Raw genomic sequence first — 21,505 nt, forward strand, 5'->3', positions numbered from 1 at the left:
GGCGAAACTGGTCCTCCTCAAATGCTTTTGATCCTAATTGGTTCTGAGTATAGCTGTTTACTTTGTATCAAAATCTTTCTCTCCTTCATTATGTTCCACTTATTTTTTATGGAGTCAGAATGTTTGAGTGAGTTACAGGGTCCAGAGATCATAAGATTTAGAGTTGGAAGGACTCTTTGAAATTTTCTACTCCAACTCTCATTTTAATTCAATTCAGTTCCAATAAATGAGCATTTATTAAATGTCTCCTATGTGCCAGGCATTAACGATACAAAGAGCAAATCAAACTGAGCTCCTGCCCTCAAGGAATTTATATTCTCTTTTTTACAGAAGAAGAAATTGAAATGCAGATTCCTGAAGGAACTCACTCAAGGTCACACACAGGTAGTAAGTAGCATAGCTAGAATCCAAACCCAGATCCTCTGATTCTAAGTCCAGCGCTAGGTATCATGGCTGCCATACTGCCTCAGTCAGCAGACTGTCTAGCTCATTTAGTGCAAAATCCTTATTTTCCAATCGAGGAAATGGAGGCTCAGGGAGATGAATTCACTTCCTTGTGGACACAGAACTGGTTATTAAAAGAGTCAGGGTTGCAACCCAAGTCTCCTGATTATAAGCTAGTGGCTCCTTTCTGCTATTACATTCATTGGTGTCAGCATTTTAATCCCACTTTGACACATGAAATATTAGACTTCAATAGAGGGTGGGCACAGCTTTGAAATCAGTTCCCCAACGTGCTGGATCTGCTACCAGTGACAACTGAGTTTTAGTATTTTTTGATCTTGAACATCCATAGCAGAACTTCACAAAGAGAGGCCTGGAGGCCTCTATTGGGTCTGACACCTCCACTAGACCAAAACCAAATGTGGAGACCATGTGAACCACTGGGGCCTTCACAGATATTGGATGAGGTTACTCTCACTTCTGGCCCCTATGTAGTTCATCACCTTTTCCCCCAGCTACTACAGAGCTTCTGACTTTTGATATCTCAGAAATGAGTTGATTTGTCTTTCTCCTATGTTGTCTGTTTATTGATTTGAAGGCAACCTCAGTCTACACCATTATTTTGGACTCACTGGAATCCAGGATGGTGAGGGATTGATAGGCAGCATGGTATAATGGAAAACATATTGGACTGGCAATCAGGAGAGACCTCCATTCAGATCCTGCCACATATACTATGGTGACCATGGGTAAGTCACGTTGAGACCCAATTTCCTCATCTGTAGAATGAGAATAATACTAGTACTAACCTCACAAAGTAGTTGAGAGGTTCTATTGAGACACCATAGCTAAGTTTCTTTGCTAACCTTAAGGTCTTATGTAAATACGAGCTATTATTGTTATTGTCATTATTATGGGACTGAAAACCATGGTCATATAAGGACCAGGTGAAGAAACTGAAGGCATATAGCCTAGAGAAGACTTTGGAGTAATGATCATTGTTGTATTCAAATATTTTGAAAACAAGCCCCTGCATCTCTCAGCTCTGATCATTTTCTCTGCTTGTGCCCATGCTTGGAAAGCTCTTTCTCCTCATCTCCATCTGCTGGCTTCCTTGGCTTACTTCAAGTCCCAATAAAAATTTCATCTTCTACAGAAAGCCTTTCCTAACTCCTCTTAATTCTAGTGCCTTCTCTCTCTTAATGATTTCCCATTTATCCTCTATATAGCCTGTTTGTACATATTTGTTTACTTGTCGAATCCCCTGTTAGACTATGAGCTCCTTGAGGACAGGGACTCTCTTTTGCCTCTTTTTTTAAAGTCCAGGATTTAGCACAATGCCTGGTACAGATTAGGATCTTAAGTGTTGATTGATTGACTATTTGAAGAAGAGCTAAATTTATTCTGCATATCCCCAGAGGGCAGAAATAGGACCAATAAGGAGGCAGATTTTGGCTAAATTTAAAGGAAGAGCTTCCTAATAATTAAAACTACCTGATGGGGAGCAGCTAGGTGGAGTAGTGGATAAAGCATTAGCCCTGGATTCAGGAGGAGCTGAGTTCAAATCCTGACTCAGACACTTGATACTTACTAGCTGTGTGACCCTGGGCAAGTCACTTAACCCTCATTGCCCTGCAAAAAAGGGGGGGGGAAGAACTACTTGACAGTGGGTTGAACTGCCTTGTAAGGTTATGTGCTTCCTGTCACTGATAGTGTTCAAGTAGAAGTTGGTTGACCGCTTGTTTGGGACATTATAGAAGATATTGATGCTTCTAGAAGGGTGGCATATTTAAACTGCAGGACTACTAAAAGTCCCTTGTGATCCTCAGAGTTTGTTTCTGGGATTTTGTGAAGCATTATTGGCTGGATTTCTTAAGCAAATGAAAGAGAATAGACATGAATAAAATCAATTCAATTCACCAAAAACCTGTTAACTGACTGCTTGAGGATTCCAAGACAAAAATGAAATTGCCCCTGCCCTCAAGGAGCTTATATTTTACTGTAAATTAAGGAAACAATCAATATAGGAGAAAATAAGGTCTTTAATCGGGGCAGAGGAGCTATACTTTGTAGTATCATAAAGCAAGAAGCTAGGAATACCCAAAGATGGGAACAGAGGACAGGATTTTTATGGGGTAACAGAACAAAAGGGAACTTAATGTAAATGAACCTTTAACAAAAGAAACGATAGAACTGCTCCTGAGTTAAGCATAGATGCTCCTTAACTTAACATAAAGTCCAGGTAGTAAGGTGGGGAACCATTGGAAGGTGATAGTTTGCTTGGGGGGGAGGTCCATAAGTCCATCAAGAGTCTGGAATTGACAAAGATTGGTTAGCTCCAGGCAATTCATTTCTCTGGAGAGGGGAAGTGGGTGGGGAGCAGTCAGTTCTCAGCAAATTTGTAGTTATCACTACTGAGAAAACTAGAAACTGGGGAGAAGAGCTGAACCTTAAATCCTATGAAAATAGGTCTATGAAACAGGGCCCATATTGTGGAGGGCTCGAAACATTAGGCTTGAAGGTTGGTTTTGTCTAGGGAAACCACTGAAGATGGGTACACAAACTTCTTCCTTTCATTTAAGTTTGGCTGTACAGATGGAGGAGTGGCGTTTCCTCGGGGTACTCGGTCAGACCCAGGACAAGGCATTTCTGTACCCAAGGTGGCTGCTTACTTACTTACCCATGGAGTCACACCTAGGCAGAGAACTGGAGGGGAACTTAGAGGTCATCTAGTTAAACCTTTTCGTTTTAATAGATGAAAAAAACTGAGGCCCAGAGAAGGGAAATCACTTGTTTAGGGTCATAGTAGTAGGAAGTGGCAGAGCCCAGAATTTGAACCCAGGCCCTCTGAATCCAGATTCATTGGTCTTTCCCTTGCACCACATTGCCTTCCCTAGCTCTAAGCCTGACTGAATCACTTGTAGTCTCAGCCTGGATTCAGTTGAGGCACGTAGGTGAATGCTCTGTACAAGTTTTGTGGAGTTTTTCTCTGTCCTGGGAAAACTGAGATAACATCAGGGCCAAAAGGAACTGATGCAAATTAAGAAAGAAAACCTAGAAAAGTCGTGCCAAGATTCAAATTCCCAACCCCACCCAATTGTGTTCCTTTCTTCCCTACCTTCCCTTCCTACATGGCTATTTGCTTTCCAGGAAGCAGCAGAATCGTTTAGTTGTAAAGTTTAGCAAATTAAAGGAGAGGAAAGGAAATAGGTGAGACTTAATTCCATTGCGTCCCCAATTCTACGTGTTCTAATTCGAAAGAATCCCAAATCTGTGTATGTTATTCAAGGGAGATCTTGTTCTGGAACCAAAGCAGGAAGCCCATTCAGTTCAAGAATTATTCTCCTATTTCAGGGCCCCGAATCAACATTTCACCAATTAATCAAGGCTATGAACATGACAATAGGAAAGTCTTTGGGAAGAAGCAATTTCTCCTCTTAAAATTGATTCCTTTTGGGGTTTTGTGTGTGTGTGTGTGTTTTCCTTTTGGTTTTACATCACTCTCATTTCCAAAATTGTGCCTGCCCTGCACAGAAAACCATCCTTTATAACAAAAGAATAAAAAAGACAGAGGAAAAAAAATGAGTTCAGCAGAAAAAACAAGCCTGGCAGTAGATACAGTGATTGATCCCCACCCAGAGTCTCCCTCCTCTGCAAAAAAGGGAGGTGTATCTTCTCACCTCTTCTTCCAGGCCAAGTTTGGTCATTATATTTATACTGCTCTCATTTTTATTTGCTTTCCTTATTCTTTCTATTTACATTGTTATAATCATTGTATATATTGTTTTCTTGGTTCTACTTTCTTGAATCAATGAATGAGGCGTTTATTAAGGGCTTACAAGGTACCAAGCATTAGTTCACAGAACCCATGCTTCTCTGTATTTACCATATTTATACAGCTCACATATCCTACATAGTACATATATTGCATCTTATAGTGTAGTAATGTTCCATTCCATTCACATGCCGTAATTTATTTAGCCATTTCCCAGCTGATGGCTATTGACTTTGCCTCTGGTTCTTTGTCACTTACAAAAAAGTTCTGTAATAAATATTTGATGTGGATGGAGCCGTTCATTCTCTCTTTGACCTCCTTGGAGATGGGATAAGTCTTTGACTTTCTGTGACCACCTTGGTTTTATTGTTGCCAAGGTGAAACTACTCCTTGTCTGCCCCCTTCTGATAATCGCTGTAGCCTGAAGCCCACTTGGTTGGTGGGAGGCGATCTCTTTCTTTCTAACCATTCTGCTTATTTTGGTCTAAGAGCATGCCTGGGAAGTTCCCATTCTTCCCAGCTTACTGCAGTAGGTGGTCTGTCATTTAGAAAAGTGGGCTTATTTTGTCCATGCCCACTGGTTAAAATCTCAAGGCCCCCCATGGCATTTCCTCCTTGCATTTCTCTGTTTCATCTCTGATCCTGCTTCACATAAGCAGGGGTAATTGGCTTACCTACATGGAGGGCTCTTGTCAACACCTCTGGAAACAGCTGGAAGCAACAGGCACATAGGTATTTGGAGGGAAAAAACAATGAAGAATACCAAATAATAAAAGCTCTAGTTTGTGTGCCTTGTGCTTAAAAAATTCTGCACAGACATAGTTTTATTTGATATGCACAACAACCCTGTGAAGTAGAAATTTCAACAGATGAATGTGAAGGATGGGGAGATTCCATTCCAGGCTTGGAGGAACTTGTAAACAAGCAAAGATAGAATTAGGAGAAGGTGGGATGGAGAGCAAAGAACAGAGAGTGGTCCAGTTTGGTTAGAATATGGAGTACACATGGTGTCCCAAAAGTCATAGTGCAAAGCTATTTATTAGCTATCCTGAAAAGCTATTTAATAGCTATTGAAGCTATTTAAGCATACAATTGCATTAGGGCTTTGGGGATATCCTGTATATATAAAAGGCTGGAAGGGTAGAGTGGAGCCACATTTGAGGGCATTGAATACCAGGATCAGGAATTTCTACCTGATTTTGGAGGCATGGATCTGCTCATGTCTTTCCTCTGCTGCAAAATCTTCAATGCTTCCTTGTTTCCTACCTATTAAAGTCCATATTCCTCTGCCTGGCGCTCAAGGCTCTCTACAATATGCTTTCACCCCATTTTCCCACACATATTACTGTTCCATTAATCACACTGTTTCTTCTGCTTGCAATGCCCTACTTCCCTTTTCCTCATCTTTTTAATACCCACCTGTCCTTTAAAGTTATTCCAACTCAAAAGCCTCTCTCTATTGAGCCATGCATAGTTCTTCCAGTTGGTAACAACCTTCACATACCAGTCTATTGTATGATTTTCTAATGTATTTGCTCTGTAATATGATGTATTGTAGCTTTTGTGTTGGTGTCTCATCCCCTTGCTAGATTATAAGATCACTGAAGGGAGACACTATGTCTTACCCAAACTTTTTAATCTTTCCCACTTCCTAGCTGTGTATACACTAGGCACTTAATAAAAATTTAAAACATGGTGTGCATGTGTACAGGAGGCTATTACACTACTCTATGAGGGTATGAACCATGGTTCCCACAGTGGTAGTGGCAGTATACAGGAGACAAATGATGAAATAGATATTACCAAGGTGGAATCCATTTATCAGCTGGTTGGATAAGGGGGTGGGTAGATGGGGTGAAAGAACTAGATGGGTACCTAAGATTATTCTGAGTTTATGAGCCAGAGTAGCTAGGAATATGGCAGCGAGGTGCCCCAGTAGATAGACCACTGGGCTTGGAATCCGAAAGACTCATCTTCATGAATTCAAATCCAGCCTCAGACATGTAGTAGCTGTGTGTCACTCCACCCCGTTTGCCTCAGTTTCCTCATCTGTAAAATGAGCTGGAGAAGGCAATAGCAAACCACTCCAGTAGCTTTGCCAGGGAAACCCTAAATGGGATCCCATGACTCAACAACAACCAATCTAGGAGTATGGGGAAGTGGAAAGGAAAGGTGGATTTGGAGGGAAAACATGTTTTCCCTTGAGCCTCTCCCATATGGAGGTGGTAGATGGTAGAAGTTACCTAGGGTTAAAGATTAAAGGCTAGGAGGGGGGCAGCTAGGTGGCGCAGTGGATAGAGCACCAGCCCTGGAGTCAGGAGGACCTGAGTTCAAATCTGGCCTCAGACACTTAACACTTAGTAGCTGTGTGACCCTGGGCAAGTCACTTAACCCCAATTGCCTCACTTAAAAAAAAAAAGCCTAGGAGGGCTGCAATGGCAGAAGGTCAAGAATGTAAGAGACTGAAAGGCAGAGGAAAGGGCATTATTAACATGGCTGACCGTAGTGTCAAGATTTTTTAGGGAGGGAAGGGAGGCTACAGAACAGGGCTGATAAAGAGGGACAGTAGGGAATCAGCCAGTCAGTGAGCATTAATGATGTGTCAGGCACTGCCTGTGGATAAAGAGACAGAGATGGAATGGGGAAGATTCAAGGAGTGAGATAGCATGAGGAAGGTGAACAACAGTCTTGGGGAGAAGTAAAGGACTAGCAGAGGTGGAACAACAGCTTGTGGTGAGAGGGGAATTGCACCATGTACCGTTTGGGATGATGGAGAGGTCTGCCCTATGACCTCCTGGTGGGTGACTGCAGTAGAGCAAGGTAATCATTGGGGATATTGAAATCTCTAAGGATAGAGGCAGGGAAGGAAGGCTCTGAGAGGAATCCCATGAGCTAGGTTTCAAAGTCATTGAGAGAAGAGGGAGAGGAGGAGTTAGGAATCTAGCAGATGATAAGGACGACTTAGGAAGTTATATTTTTCATGGCATAAACTTCCTCCTGCTAAGTTCTGCCAAGCTGGTGTGACGGGTAAAACTAAATATGTCACACTGGTCAAGATGTAAGTCCGGCTCTAGACAAGGCTTTAGCAAAGAAGTAACAAACAAAAAAGCCCTGGTGTCAGACTACACATCACATGTTTCAGACCCAGTCAAAGAGGCTTGTCATTAAGTTGTCCACAAGGTGATGATTTTTACGGCCACAGAAGCCCATCTACAAAGACAGTCTCCGGAGTCTTAGAGGGCTTGTGTATCGTCTGTATCATTGTGGGGAATTTCCACATGGATAAAACCACAGATTCTTGAAGTATTTAAAGTATGAACTTCCTTAAGCTATGTGCTACAGAACAGTTATTCTGAATAAATAGACTCAAAGACTTCAAGGATGCCCAGTTTGGATCAGTGAGGGCACTACTTCCCCAGTGCAGACTGGAACCTTCCCAACTTACTAAGACCGCAGAAGACTTGGGGTCACCTGCCTACCATGAGACATTGGTGATAGAGGAATGCATTTTAGAGTGATGGCACTTTATTGATTAAAAAAAATTTTTTTTTTTAGTGAGGCAATTGGGGTTAAGTGACTTGCCCAGGGTCACACAGCTAGTAAGTGTTAAGTGTCTGAGGCTGGATTTGAACACAGGTACTCCTGACTCCAGGGCCAGTGCTCTATCTACTGCGCCACCTAGCTGCCCCAATGGCACTTTATTGAAACATGCTGTGTGCATATGTATAATTTTTTAAAAAGAAAGTCTAAGATCAAATCTGTACCTTGTGCAGAAAATTAGATGAGGAAATGAACATTTTTAATTGAAGAATTGTAGAAAACCTTCTAATGCCTTTTAAAAATGGATTTCTCTTGAACACAAGAAGCCATTAGAAATCCATGCTTGAATTTATAGAATCCTTGGAAAGCATTAAATTTGCCACAACTTTGAAAACGTTCTGCCAATGTATATTTATGATGGCTCATAAAGGTTAAGAATAACTCTGTGTTCTCATTTAGAGACCAAGGCGGAATTCAGAATCAATGAGCTATCCAGTTATATATTGAGACTAGGTCTCATTAATGGAAGGGATGTGCAGACCTAAAGAAAGTTGCATAGAACAAGCACTTCTCTTGAAAACAACACAGAAGAACCCTTAAGATTTCTGAAAATAGAGAACTGTGTAGCCACCCACGTATTGGAGCGGCTTCAGGAAGCCTTAGCTGTTGTATTTGTGAACCCAATTGATACATAAAGTTGCAGCTGTCTTAGTAATCAGAACTTACATGTTCAATGGACTGTCATTGGCGGTGTGAGTGCATTCTGCACATATGGCCCCAGCTGAAGATTTTAAGTTGCTCATATTGTCAAGTTAACACCCTGGGATATTAGTAGTAGGGTTTTATTGGTGCCAGTTGTGAAGTCAACATGTGGTCTCACTTCGATGAGTAATTCTAAGGTTTTTTGCTCCTGGGAGAAGGAGGTGGGGGTGAAGGGAAAGACTGACTGTTTTGCTCCCATTATCCTTGTCCTGTACCCCAAACAAAGCATAATGCTGGCTGAGATCCAGGTCAGAGCAACCTATAGCTGCTGAACTCTGTTCTAATCAGATTCTATAACTATGGCAACAAGGAAGTATTGAGATTTGAGATTACAACATAAGATACCACTGAAAGTCAAAAAATAGAGTGTTTTGTGGTGGTGTACATACTCATACCCATAACTAGCACAGAGTGAATGGGGCTTTGGCTCAGGGTACTGTCATCCAGTGGGTTGTGCTTCCCTCTTGGGGGCATGTATCCTTCCCTGTCTTCCTCCACTGGTCCACACCACTGTGCTGTGCCATAGTACACATGCTTCAGGCTCAGCATAGCACCCCCAAACCCCATAGGCACAAGGGTCCAACTTTATAGGGTTGTTCTCTGCCATGACTGCTACCCTGTTTCCTGCGCTCAATTTATTTTTGCCCTGGGTGAAACAATTCTGTGCATACTGTAGGCATTTCCTATGTTCCAAAGGATGATTTCAGGCTTTGGGGAAGATGGCCAGGTTTTCTTACCTCTGCAATTTTTGAGGGTGGTAATGAGAATGGCATAAAGAATAGAATGCTGGACCTAGGGTCAGGAAGACATGGGATCGAATCCTACCTCTGACATCTATGAGTTGTGTGACCATGGGAAAGTCACTTAACCTCTCTGAGCCTCAGTTTCCTTATCTAGAAAATGAAAGTAACAGTACACGTAGTCCTTCACAGGGTTTTTATGAGGTTCCAATGAGTTATTGTATATAAAGCACTTTTCAAACTTTAAAGCACTATATGAATGTCTGTTATTAGTGTTCGGAGCCAGAAAGAGGTCTTGTTCTGCCAGTGCCTTGAATTTACCATGTCCAAAGCTGAACTCATCATCTTCTTTTGTCTAAACACACCTTCCCTACAATCTTCTCCCTTTTCTGTTGGAGGAACCAGCTTTTCTGGATCACCCAAGGAACAACCCATGGTAGAAACCTTGGAGTCATAGTTGCTGTATCCTTCCGCCTCTTCCCCCTCTCCCCACAGCAGCTAGCCCCCATCTGTTCAGTTGCCAAGTCCTGCTGATTGTAGCTCCATGATATCACTAACATCCATCCCCTTCTTGCCACTCCCAGAACCCCCACCTCACCCCAGGCCTTCATCACCACTCACTCAGATTATTATAATAGCCTCTTGCTAATGAATCTTTGTCTCTCCGGTCTCCATCCTCTCCAAGCTATGCTTTACACAGTGGCCAAGATAATTTACCAAAGCAATAGTTTGACCATGGCATTCTCTCACTCACAAACCTTTCAATATTTCCTTTCTCTGCTGCTAGGATAGGGCTTCTTCACCTTTCTTGTGTCAAGGACACTTTCTCAGAATATTGCCTAGGGTCAAATGAAAGGACATGCTAAATTTCAGTTAGAAATTAGTGGAAATGAAGATATAATTTTTTCCCATCCAAGTTTTTAGATCTCCTGAAATCTATCCATAGAGGCCTTGGAAAGCCCAGATTAAGAACCTCTGCTCTAAGGTAAAATTCACACTCCTCAGCTTGTCATTTAAAGCATCCCCCAATGTGGCTCAAGCCTACTTTTCATGTCCTCTTCATTCAAGCTTTTCCCCAAACTCACCAAGTCATCATTCACCTCTTCTGTATTCACACAGCTCTATCCCCATATTTGAATTGCGTTTCCTCTTGGCCTCTGCCTTTCAGATTCTTTATCCTTCTTCAAGTCTAAGCTCCCATTGATACTCTTGGTGTAGCTTTCCATGAACACCCTTCTTCCCCCATTAACAATTTCTTCCCCCTCACATATTCCTAGGATACTTTGATCTCCTTTTGTCAGTTTGATGTCCTATTTTTTGTAACCATGACCTAGAGTCTTCTAGTGCCTCTGGGCTCACCTTAGATTGAGGTCACACAAGGAGGACCATTTTCTCTCTTTTGCCTTTTGATGCCCACCTGGAGTTACTACAGGGAAATCTCTAAAATAAAATTTAGGTATAATTTGTATCTAGATGTCCCCAAATGTGAATAAAAAGAGCCCTCTGCTTCCATATAATGAATCATTTCATCAGTCAATCCTTAAGCATTTATTAAGTGCCTATTATGTGCCTAGAACAAGCACACTCAAGGTAACACTATAAGGAACCTGTATTTCACTCCACAGAAAATGCAAAAGATGCAAAGTGCTCCTAGGAGCCCATTAACAGATACAAAAATATGTAAAGCACACAATAGCCCATAAGCTCCCACTGGGAGAAAATTGATTTTAGGGATGCTATTGGGGAATACTTTTCACATATTAAAGAGAATCTCTTGCTCCCATAGAGTTCTATGCAATCCCTGCTAGAATCATGGTACTATTCTGTAGTTTAGAAGGCAAGGGAATTTGGGGCACTGTTGAACAAATTTCCCTTTCCATAGGATCTATATTGCTCAAATAATAGCATGATAGTGGGGGGATGGTAAAGTCCAGATCTCTTTCCCATCTCTATGATGTGGTGTTAGTCCTTCAGCTTCAGGGGCCATGTGGACAATCCTCTTCTTTATCTAGAATTTTCAGTGGCTCAACTCTCCAATTCAGGAACTCTCCAACTTGAGGTCACTCATGAGACAGTCACAAAGGCTTGTGTTCTTCAGAAGATGGCTCTTTTCTATCTAAAATGCTAGATTCTCAAGTAATGTTGCCAAGGTAGTTTGAAATCCTCCTTCTGTGACAGTTTGGGGCTCATAAACATTATCTGTGAACTCTTTTCTCCTCTCCAGGCAGGTAGACATGCACATGTCTGTTTATGCCATGTATTTCTGCAGGAAATGTATTAATGCTCCAGTTGCTGCCTTCTCTTGGACTGAGGAAGTCCACTCTAAAGAATATAGTCTCTGAGCCATGCACAGAAAACTGCAAGCAAGCTTATGGGACTCCAAAGGCAGCCATTATGAGTTCCTTGGGAGAAGGAGACTGTGAAAATACAGATGTTCCAGGCCCCTTTCATGCAGGTTTACTCTACTTCAGGCTGATCTGTCTTCTGAATGGGGAAAGATGAATAAGCAAAAGGCCCAGCTGTTCTGTCAATATGCTTATACAGAGACCAGAGAGGGGAGGCTCTTCTGATGAGAGTTTATCTTCCTGAGCCCCAGCCAACCAGATAGTCAGTCATCTTGGAGACAGCCTCTCATTAGAAACTAGAAATTAGTACATGTCAGGTGTCTTCTCTTTTTCCCCCAAAGCAAAGACATTAAAATAGTAGAGCAAGAAAATTTGTAATAGATCATTTGCCCCATAAGCCTAGGGCATTCTCTTCCACAAATATTTGTACCATCAGTAAAGAGAGTGAACATGCATAGGGATCACATATAAGGAGGCCGGCCTCATGGGGGGGACCACACTTGGCCAGGAAACGTGTTTGGAGGAAAAACTCACATCTCTGATCCATCAAAACCCACTAGGGGCAGCTAGGTGGTACAGTGGATAGAGCACCGGCCCTGGAGTCAGGGGTACCTGAGTTCAAATCTGGCCTTAGATGCTTAACACTTACTAGCTGTGTGACCCTGGGCAAGTCACTTAACCCCAATTGCCTCACTAAAAAAACAAAAAACCAAAAAACACTAGCATCCTACACCAGTGTATTTCTACATTGTGTTGCTCCACTGGTCACCATAAGTGTCTTTGTTAGATCTGCTGTTCTCTTGGGGACTGCTGGGTACCTAGTCCCACTGAGGATTTCCTTGGTGGCTATTGGGCAATTAGTTTCTGTTGGACTTTGCTTGCTGCTTTTAGTGGCTGGGCTCGACTCTTCATCTTCCAGGGCGGTGGTCTCCAAAACTTTTTAAAATAAAGGACATTTAAATAAAGGACATTTTGGAGCATATACCACATATATATGATATATATGTGTGTGCATATACACACACACACACACATACATATGCACACAGAAATGTATGTATATATGTATATTTGTATGTATATATACACATTTATATGTATACACACAGAAAACCACATATACATGCACATATATTTATCTGTCTATATGTAACAAGACACATAGCTTACTTTCCCAACTGCTACCACTTCTCAGAGCATGTCTGCTGTATCTCCCCCTAATGATTCTAGGGATACCTTTAAGGGACAGTGAAGTGCTTCTAATACTATTACTCCAAGCCCCTATCCAATGTATTCTTCTAATATCAGTTGTCAGTGATTTCTATCCTCAATATCATTGATGAGGAAGATAGACTCTTGTCTGGAAAGCCTGCCCTCTCTGGTCATTGTAAAAGCAAATTGAAAGAATAGCTCAGCCTTTTGCTTATTGTTATTACCTTTCCCCATTCAGAAGGCAGATCAGCCTCAATTAGATTTTTACAAGGTGGTGCAATAAATAGAGTGCCAGACCCTGAGTCAGGAAGACTCTTCTTGAGTTCAAATCTGGCCTCAGACACTTACTAGCTGTGTGACCCTGGGCAAGTCACTTTACCCTGTTTGCCTCAGTTTCCTCATCGGTAAAATGAGCTAGAGAAGGAAATGGCAAACCAATCCAGTATCTTTAACAAGAAAATCTCAAATGGGGTCACAAAGAGTCAGTCGCGATTGAAAACAATAATTTACTGAAAACATCTAGCAAGAAGTAAAGAACAAAAACTCAATACTTGGCCTACCCTATTCACTGTAGGGTTAACCACGGGGGGAGACAAGGCCTTCCATGCTGCTCAACGAGGGGTTTCTCCTCTAGCTTGCACTGGCTTATCTGGCTCAGTTGTGACAGTGACACAGTTTCTGCCTCAGACTCTTATCATTGGATCCCTGGTGGCTTCTTTGAGTTTTCTAAGATCACTGGATCACATCCTGGTCCTCTCTGTCTTGATTCTCATTCACTTAAGAGCAAGAAACAACAAATGCAAAAAGGCAAAGAAACAAGAGGCACCATATGTTCACAAAACAGTCACAGAAGCCCTGCATATGCTCAGAATTGAGGGTAGGGCCCCATCCATTACATAGCATTATGCACTTATAGAAGCAGGCTCCCCAGATTCCTGATGTTGTGCATTCTCTGAGGATTGGACCCCCTAGTGGCCAGCCTGCCCCCCACCTCTTCCATTCATTATGTACATTTGTGTATTATGTGCATATGTATATTCATTATGTACATTTACTACCATACTAATATATCATGTTCAATGACAGGGCAGCTAGGTGGTTCACTGGGTAAGAGCATTGGGCCTAAAGTCAGGAAGACCTGAGTTCAAATATTACCTCAGACACCTATTAACTGTGTGACCCTGGGCAAGTCACTTAACCTCTGTTTGCCTTAGTTTCCTCACCTATAAAATGGGGATAATAATAGAACCTACCTGTTGTAAGGTGTCATGAGGATCAAATACTATAATATTTGTAAAGTGCTTAGCACAGTGCCTAGCACATAGTAGGCACTATCTGAATGTTAGCTATTATTAATCAATCATTAGACATTTATTAAGTACCTACCAGGTACCAGGCACTGTGTTAAATTCTGGGGATAGAACAGGAGATGAAAGACAGTTCCTTCTTTCAAGGAGCTTACAATCTAATGTCCATTATAAAACATACACAAAAAATAGAAAATGAAAGAAAGAGTTGAAATAAATAGTATTGTAAAAATAATTGTACATTCATTAACCTTAAGAGCCTCTTTCCGCTTTCGCTCAAAATTTTATTAACGATATTGTAATGAGAGTATTGTGATTAAATATGCTTCATTATTCTTGAAAACCTTGGCATGACCCTTTGTGATGTAGCAATTCAAAGTTCATTTTATTTTGATCCTTGGTTTTAATGGTCGTCAGAGCTAAAAAAGACACTTGGCAAAGACGCATAAATCCCACGGGAGAAGTGCATCATCGGCTGCACTGACTAAATCATGATCCTCATTTTTCAATACCATCCTCCAGTGATGCAAGCATTTCTGGTTGAAAAGGAGCTAGTGAACTTCTATTTTTCCTGTCATCAATCATTTGAAATAATCAGAAGGCGTTAATGTTTTATATTTTTGCCCAGCACATTCAAAACCCACAGAAAAAAATGGAAAATTTTGAAACAAATTAGAAAATTCTGCTTCCCAGGGTTGTTTTAAGTGTGCAGTTATGACAGTTTTTATAGATGATGCACTTACATCATTTTTGGCAACAACAGCTTGGGTTTTAAATGTCTTGCTAGTCTTGATGCTTCATACTATCGTCACTAATATCTCAAGATACAATATATACTTAGGACAAGGTTCATTGCTAATAGTGGGTGTAAATACATATTTTACCTAATCTTCTGGATAATTTTTAATTTTTCTGGATGATATCTCATCAGATTCGATTAGATTATCGTCATTTTTTACCTCATTATGTGGTTGATAAAGAGCTCCTATTAGGAATCGTCCACTGCCGTTTTCTTTTGTTTGCTTGTGCTTATATTATGGGTATTATTCTTAATCTCTGGCTTCTTTGCAGGGATCTTTTAAAGTCCCTAGTCCATTTTCTGAGGCCTAGTTTAGTTAAGCCTACATAATACAATTTGGTTTTTTTTTTTCCAGGCAATGGGGGTTAAGTGACTTGCCCATGATCACACAGCTAGTAAGTGTCAAGTGTCTGAAGCCGGATTTGAACTCAGGTCCTCCTGAATCCAGGGCCGGTGCTTTAGCCACTATGCCACCTAGCTGCCCCCATAATACAATTTGTAAAGCTACTAATCTAAACACACATAAAATGAAAAACATCATAATACACTGAAACTGAATGGAAGTCCCTGTCAATTCCTGGGTACCATGGAACTCCTCATTCTTCCTCAGGTCATCTTACATACTATATGTGACACATGGCCATCAGACATATGGACCAAAGGAAGGTGCAAATGTCAATACATATATATTATTAAAACAATTTCTTTTTTATTTCTTTACATAAAAATGAGTATAAATGAAATTTTTCATATTTTCTTTCCATACCCCAATGTATTATCTTATGTACTCCCTAGAAGATACCACTGTGCTAGAGCATGGTAGAAAGATCATTTATTTGTTTAAAATATATTTTATTTTTAAAATTTATTTTTCTTTTATTTAGTATTTTATTTCCCCCCAATTACATGTAAAAACAATTTTATCATCTCTTTTTAAAACTTTGAGTTCCAAATTCTCTCCCTTACTTCCCACCCCACCTTTGAGAAAGCAAGTAATTTGATATAGGTTATACATGTGTAGTCATGCAAAACATAGTCCCACATTAGGCATATTGTAAAAAGAAACAGACAAACCTTAAGAAAAACAAAGTAAAAAATGCTTTAATCTGTATTCAGAAACCATCAGTTCTTTCTCTGGGAATGGATGCAGTATTTTCACCTTCATAAGTCCTTCAGAGTTCTCTTAGATCATTGTATTGCTGAGAACAGCTAGTTCATTTACAGCTGATCATCCCACAATGTTGGTATTATTTTCTACACAGTACATTCACTTTGCATCAGCTCATGTAAATCTTTCCAGGTTTTTCTGAGAGCATCCTGCTCATCATTTCTTATAGCACAATAGTATTCCATCATAATCACATACCACAATTTGTTCAGCCATTTCCCCAATTGATGGGCATCCCCTCAATTTCCAATTCTTTGCCACCAGAAAAGAGCTGCTATAAATATTTTTGTACCTATAGGTCCTTTTTCTTTTTGTTCTTTATCTCTTTTTGGATATGGACCTAGTAGTGGTATTGCGAGGTCAAAGAGCATGCTTGGTTTTATAGCCCTTTGGCCATAGTTCCAAATTGCTCTACGGAATGGTTGAATCAGTTTACAACTCCACCAACAATGCATTAATGTCTCATTTTCCCCACATTCCCTCTAATATTTGTCATTTTCCTCTTCTGTCCTATTAGCCAATCTAATAGGTATGAGGCAATACCCCAGAATTGTTTTAATTTGCATTTCTCCAATCAGCAGTAAGTTAGAGCATTTTTTTTCATATGGCTATAGATAGCTTTGATTATGTCATCTGAAAAGTGTTCATATCTTTTGATCATTTATCAATTGGGTAATGGCTCTTATTTTTTTGTGAATTTGACTCAGTTCTCTATATGTTTGAAAAAGGAGGCCTTTATCAGAGAAACTTGCTTTAAAATCTTTTTTTGTAGTTAGTATTGTTAACTGTTTTTCCCTCCATCCTATTCCCTCCCCCACTATGTTTATTCTGTTTTCTTTCTCCTTTCACCCTGTCCCTCCTCAAAAGTGTTTTGCTTCTGACTCCCCCCTTCTCCAATCTTCCCTCCCCTCTATCACCCCACCCCTTTACCCCCTTCCTGACCTACTCTCCTGAAGGGTAGGATAGATTTCTGTATTCAATTGAGTGTGTATGTTATTCTCTCTTTGAGCCAATTCTGATGAAAGTAAGGTTCTCTCACTCCCCCTCCCCTGCCCCATCTTCCCTTCCACTATATGAGCTTTTTCTTGTTTATTTTATTTGAGATAATTTACCTCATTCCACCTCTCCCTTTCCCTTTCTCCCAGTGCATTCCCCTCTCACTCCTTAATTTTATTTTTTAGATATCATCCCATCATATTCAACTCACACCTGTGCCCTCTGTCTATATATACTCCTTCCAACTGCCCTAATAATGAGAAAGTTCTTATGAGTTATAAGTATCATCTTCTCATGCAGGAATGTAAATAGTTTAACCTTTTAAAATCCCTTATGATTTCCTTTTCCTGTTTACCCTTTTATGCTTCTCTTGAGTCTTGCATTTGAAAGTCAAATTTTCTATTCAGTTCTGGTCTTTTCATCAAAATGCCTGAAAGTTCTCTTTCATTGAATGCCCATTTCCCCCCCTGAAGGATTATACACAGTTTTGCTTAGGTAGGTGATTTTTGGTTGTAATTTCAGTTCCTTTGCTCTCTGGAATATCTTATTATAATCCCTCTGATTCTTTAATGTAGAAGCTGCTAAATTTTGTGTGATCCTGACTGTGGCTCCATGGTACTTGAACTGTTTCTTTCTGGCTGCTTGCAGTATTTTCACCTTGACCTGGGAGCTCTGGAATTTGTCTATAATATTTCTGGGGTTTTAATTTTGGGAACTCTTTCAGGGGGTGATTGGTGGATTCTTTCAATTTCTATTTTACCTTCTGGTTCTAGAATATCAGGGCAGTTTTCCTTGATAACTTCTTGAAAGAAGACATCTAGGTTCTTTTTTTGATCATAGTTTAAGGTAGTCTAATAATTGTAAAATTATCTCTCCTGGATTTATTTTCTAGGTCAGTTGTTTTTCCAATGAGATATTTTGCATTATCTTCTATTTTTTTCATTCTTTTGGTTTTGTTTGATTCTTTCTTGATTTCTCATAAAGTCATTAGCTTCAATTTGCTCAATTCTAATTTTTAAGGCATTATTTTCTTCAGTGAGCTTTTGTACCTCTTTTTCCATTTGGTCAATCCTCCTTTTCAAGATATTATTCTCCTCATTGGCTTTTTGTACCTATTTTGCCATTTGGCCTAGTTTGTTTTTTAAGGTGTTATTTTCTTCAGTACTTTTTTGTGTCTCCTTTACCAAGCTGTTGACTCTTTTTTCATGATTTTTTGCATCACTCTCAATTCTCTTTCCAATTTTTCCTCTACCTCTCTTAACTTTATTTTCAAAGTCCTTTTTGAGCCCTTCCATGACCTGAGACCAATTCATAGTTTTCTTGGAGGCTCTGGATGTAAGATCTTTGACTTTGTTATCTTCTGAGGGCATTTTTTTTATCTTCCTTGTAACCATAGTAACTTTCTATGGCCATATTTTTTTTTGTTGTTTGCTAATTTCCCCAGACTATTTCTTGATTTTTAACTCTTTGTTACCTTTCCAGGGTAGAGGGCACATTGTCCCAAGCTTGAAGGGTTTTGTGCAGCTGTTTTCAGAAATATTTCTAGTGACCTGCAAGTTTTCAGTTCATCCAAGGTGTATGATCTAAGGAGAGGTGTGTTTACTACTCTTCTGGCCTGTGCTCTGGTCTCTGAGCAACCTCAAGCCCTCTTTTCTGCCCTGGAACTGTGAGGAGGGTCCTTGTTCCACTGTAGCCACAACCTCTGGTGTGCTAGTGTTCCTACTCACCCTGGGACTGCTACCCAGCACTGTGACCAAGATCCAAGTATGGGCAAAGCAACAGAATCCTACCTCAGTTATAGTAAAGAGACCCCTGTAATCTCCTTCTGATCAGTTGTTTGGCCCCCCTCCCATCTGTGGGCTGAGAGTTCCAGAAGCAGTCACTGCCACTGCTGATTCAATGGCTCCCAAGGCCTGGTCCTGGTTTGCTGGATTGAAGGAGATAATAATTGTAAAGAGTTTAGTAAAGTGACTCGCACAATTTAAGTGCTATATAAGTGTTGTTGTTATTATTATTACTACTACTATTAACATATTGGGGAAAACACCTTCCAGCTGTCTAAGACTTACTCACTGTGAACTCATCTGGTTGGTTGATCAAGGATTTCATCAAGATGACTCCCTTGATCAACACATCTAACATTAGTAATATAGTAATACTAGTAATTACTTTGGTGTGTGCTTTTTCTCCTCAGGAGAAAGTTAAGTTCATGGAGGGCAGAGATGATTTGGGGTTTGTTTTCTTGGAGCCTCATCTGGTACATTGCACATAGAAGGCATTTAATAATTGTTTGTCAAATTGAATTTGAAAGCACTTCAGTCTTTGGGGAGGTTAAGGGTCCAGTAAATCCCATATGGTATTGTTGTTGTTGGTACTCAGCTCAATTCTCTCCTCCATAGAACAGTTGTGTGGGTTCACAGAATAATCCCAGCAGCTGAGGTGACCCAGAACTGATTTTGTGGCACAGAGCCAGGACAGAGGTCAGAAAGATTTATAGCAGCAGGAGGGGAGTGAGAGACAGGGTCTGAAATTCAAGGCCCCAAAGTATGAGGCACCTTGCTAAGCTTTCCTATTGCATATAAACAGGAGGTGGTGTAAGGAAATCAAAGGTCAACGTGGTTCACAATATGGACCAGATGAGAGAGAAAGTCAGGCTGTTCAGATTTGGACAAGGTTAGGGTGAACCAATCCCAAATAGTTCTGAGGAAGCTGTTGCTCTGGCAGAAATCTCAGGTTTCTGAGGCCTTTTATCCCCAGACGGCTCAGGATTAGCCTGTTGGCCCCACCCCTGCAGTGGGAAGGGGAAAGGGAAGAGAATAAGCATTTATATAGCACCTACACTGTGCTAAACTCCTTTTTAAAAACCATTATTATCTCATTTAATCAATGCAACCTTTTCTGTTCTTAAGGGATGTCTCTCTGCTGGTTAAGGTAGGCTCCCACTTTTTTTTTTTTTTTTTTTGGTGAGGCAATTGGGGTTAAGTGACTTGCCCAGGGTCACACAGCTAGTAAGTGTGTAAAGTGTCTGAGGCCGAATTTGAACTCAGGTCCTCCTGAATCCAGGGCCAGTGCTCTATCCACTGCGCCACCTAGCTGCCCCTAGGCTCCCACTTTCTTGAAGTAGGAAGCTGTCTTTATTGATCCAGGAGGATCTGTCTGCTTACCTCCCTTGGGTCAGGCTCTTCCTTCTTCTTCATCATAGCTCTCCTCTCCCAAGGAGCAGGAAGACCAAAGTCCTGGGGGAGGGGAGTTGGGGGATGAGGAATTTTGACAAAAGGAAGACTTCAGCTCTTGCATGACTATCAGAGCCTGTTCAGCCTCAAATCTCTGTGTCTTTGGACAACTGATGGCATCATATTTAATATAACCTTGTCTCATGAGACAATGAAAGATTGACCTGTAAGGGTATGTATACCCTCAGGAAACAGATAAGGTAGACTCATCCCAAAGCAGAATACAGGACATTCAAGAACCTCTCTGAGGTGGGGCCCTCGCTACTTAGAAGTGAAGAGAAAGGGCTTCTTTGTAGTGGTAGGGAACCATGGATACAAGATAGTACATACACTGTCAGATTTGATTAATGTGTTGGTTAGTTTTGCTTTCTATTTGGAAATAAAGAGTTTGAAAAAATGCAAGATACCAATAAAAAGGAAAAAATTTAAAAGTAACATAATAAATTAGGGAATTGGGAAGAAAAAATGGAAGGGATAAAGGTTATTTAATAAAGAGATCAACTCTAGATATCCACTCTCCTTTCACTCCATGCCTTTCTGTGAATGATAATCTAGTGTGAAGTTAGGAAGCATCACGTTCTTCACAGCTGGATTGCAAGAGTCTTAACCATCAGATGAAAAGAAGCTAGTTAACATTTTTATCAAAGTGCCTCACTGGGAAACCATAACACTGGCAATGATCTCCAAACATGGTTTTCAATGACAAGCAGAACAAATTCACTGGTTAAATGCTTTCCTCTTAAAATTAAAATATGTTTTGTTGAATACTTTGTCAAATAACTTTGCTTCATTTTTCTTTCTGATGTTTTCTGAGCAATTTGGTAATGTGTTGGTCATGAAGATGTTATATTGTGTTGTATTGCGAGAATCAAATGCTCACTGCATGTATCTTCATCTCATGTATCCATTTACCTTTCAGAGAAGGAGTTACTTTTTCAGTGTATAAATTAAAATACTTGCTGGTCACTCAGTCTTTTTTTTGTTTTTGTTTTGTTTTGTTTTTGTTTTTGTGAGGCAATTGGGGTTAAGTGACTTGCTCAGAGTCACACAGCTAGTAAGTGTTCAGTGTCTGAGGCCAGATTTGAACTCAGGTTCTCCTGACTCCAGGGCCGGTGCTCTGTCCACTGCGCCACCTAGCTTCCCCGACTCAGTCATTTTTGAATGTATCAAAATTAATTAGTAAA

At 40.5% G+C, this 21,505-nt stretch overlaps 2 protein-coding genes across 2 annotated transcripts in view; one reads left to right on the plus strand and one right to left on the minus strand.

The window, feature by feature from the left end:
• The window catches only part of LOC122733967 (protein phosphatase inhibitor 2-like), a 114,831-nt gene that overhangs the window by 59,418 nt on the left and 33,908 nt on the right, over nt 1–21,505 (minus strand). The gene's annotated exons all lie outside the window — the stretch shown is intronic.
• MAMLD1 (mastermind like domain containing 1) overlaps nt 1–21,505 on the plus strand; it is a 660,207-nt gene that overhangs the window by 59,026 nt on the left and 579,676 nt on the right. The window contains exons 5-6 of the mRNA XM_043974332.1: nt 331–384; nt 1,043–1,193. The gene's annotated coding sequence lies outside the window, so the exon portion shown is untranslated. The remainder of the gene's footprint in view (nt 1–330; nt 385–1,042; nt 1,194–21,505) is intronic.

This window comes from Dromiciops gliroides, chromosome X, assembly GCF_019393635.1.
Source record: "Dromiciops gliroides isolate mDroGli1 chromosome X, mDroGli1.pri, whole genome shotgun sequence".
NCBI classification, from domain to species: Eukaryota; Metazoa; Chordata; class Mammalia; order Microbiotheria; family Microbiotheriidae; genus Dromiciops; species Dromiciops gliroides.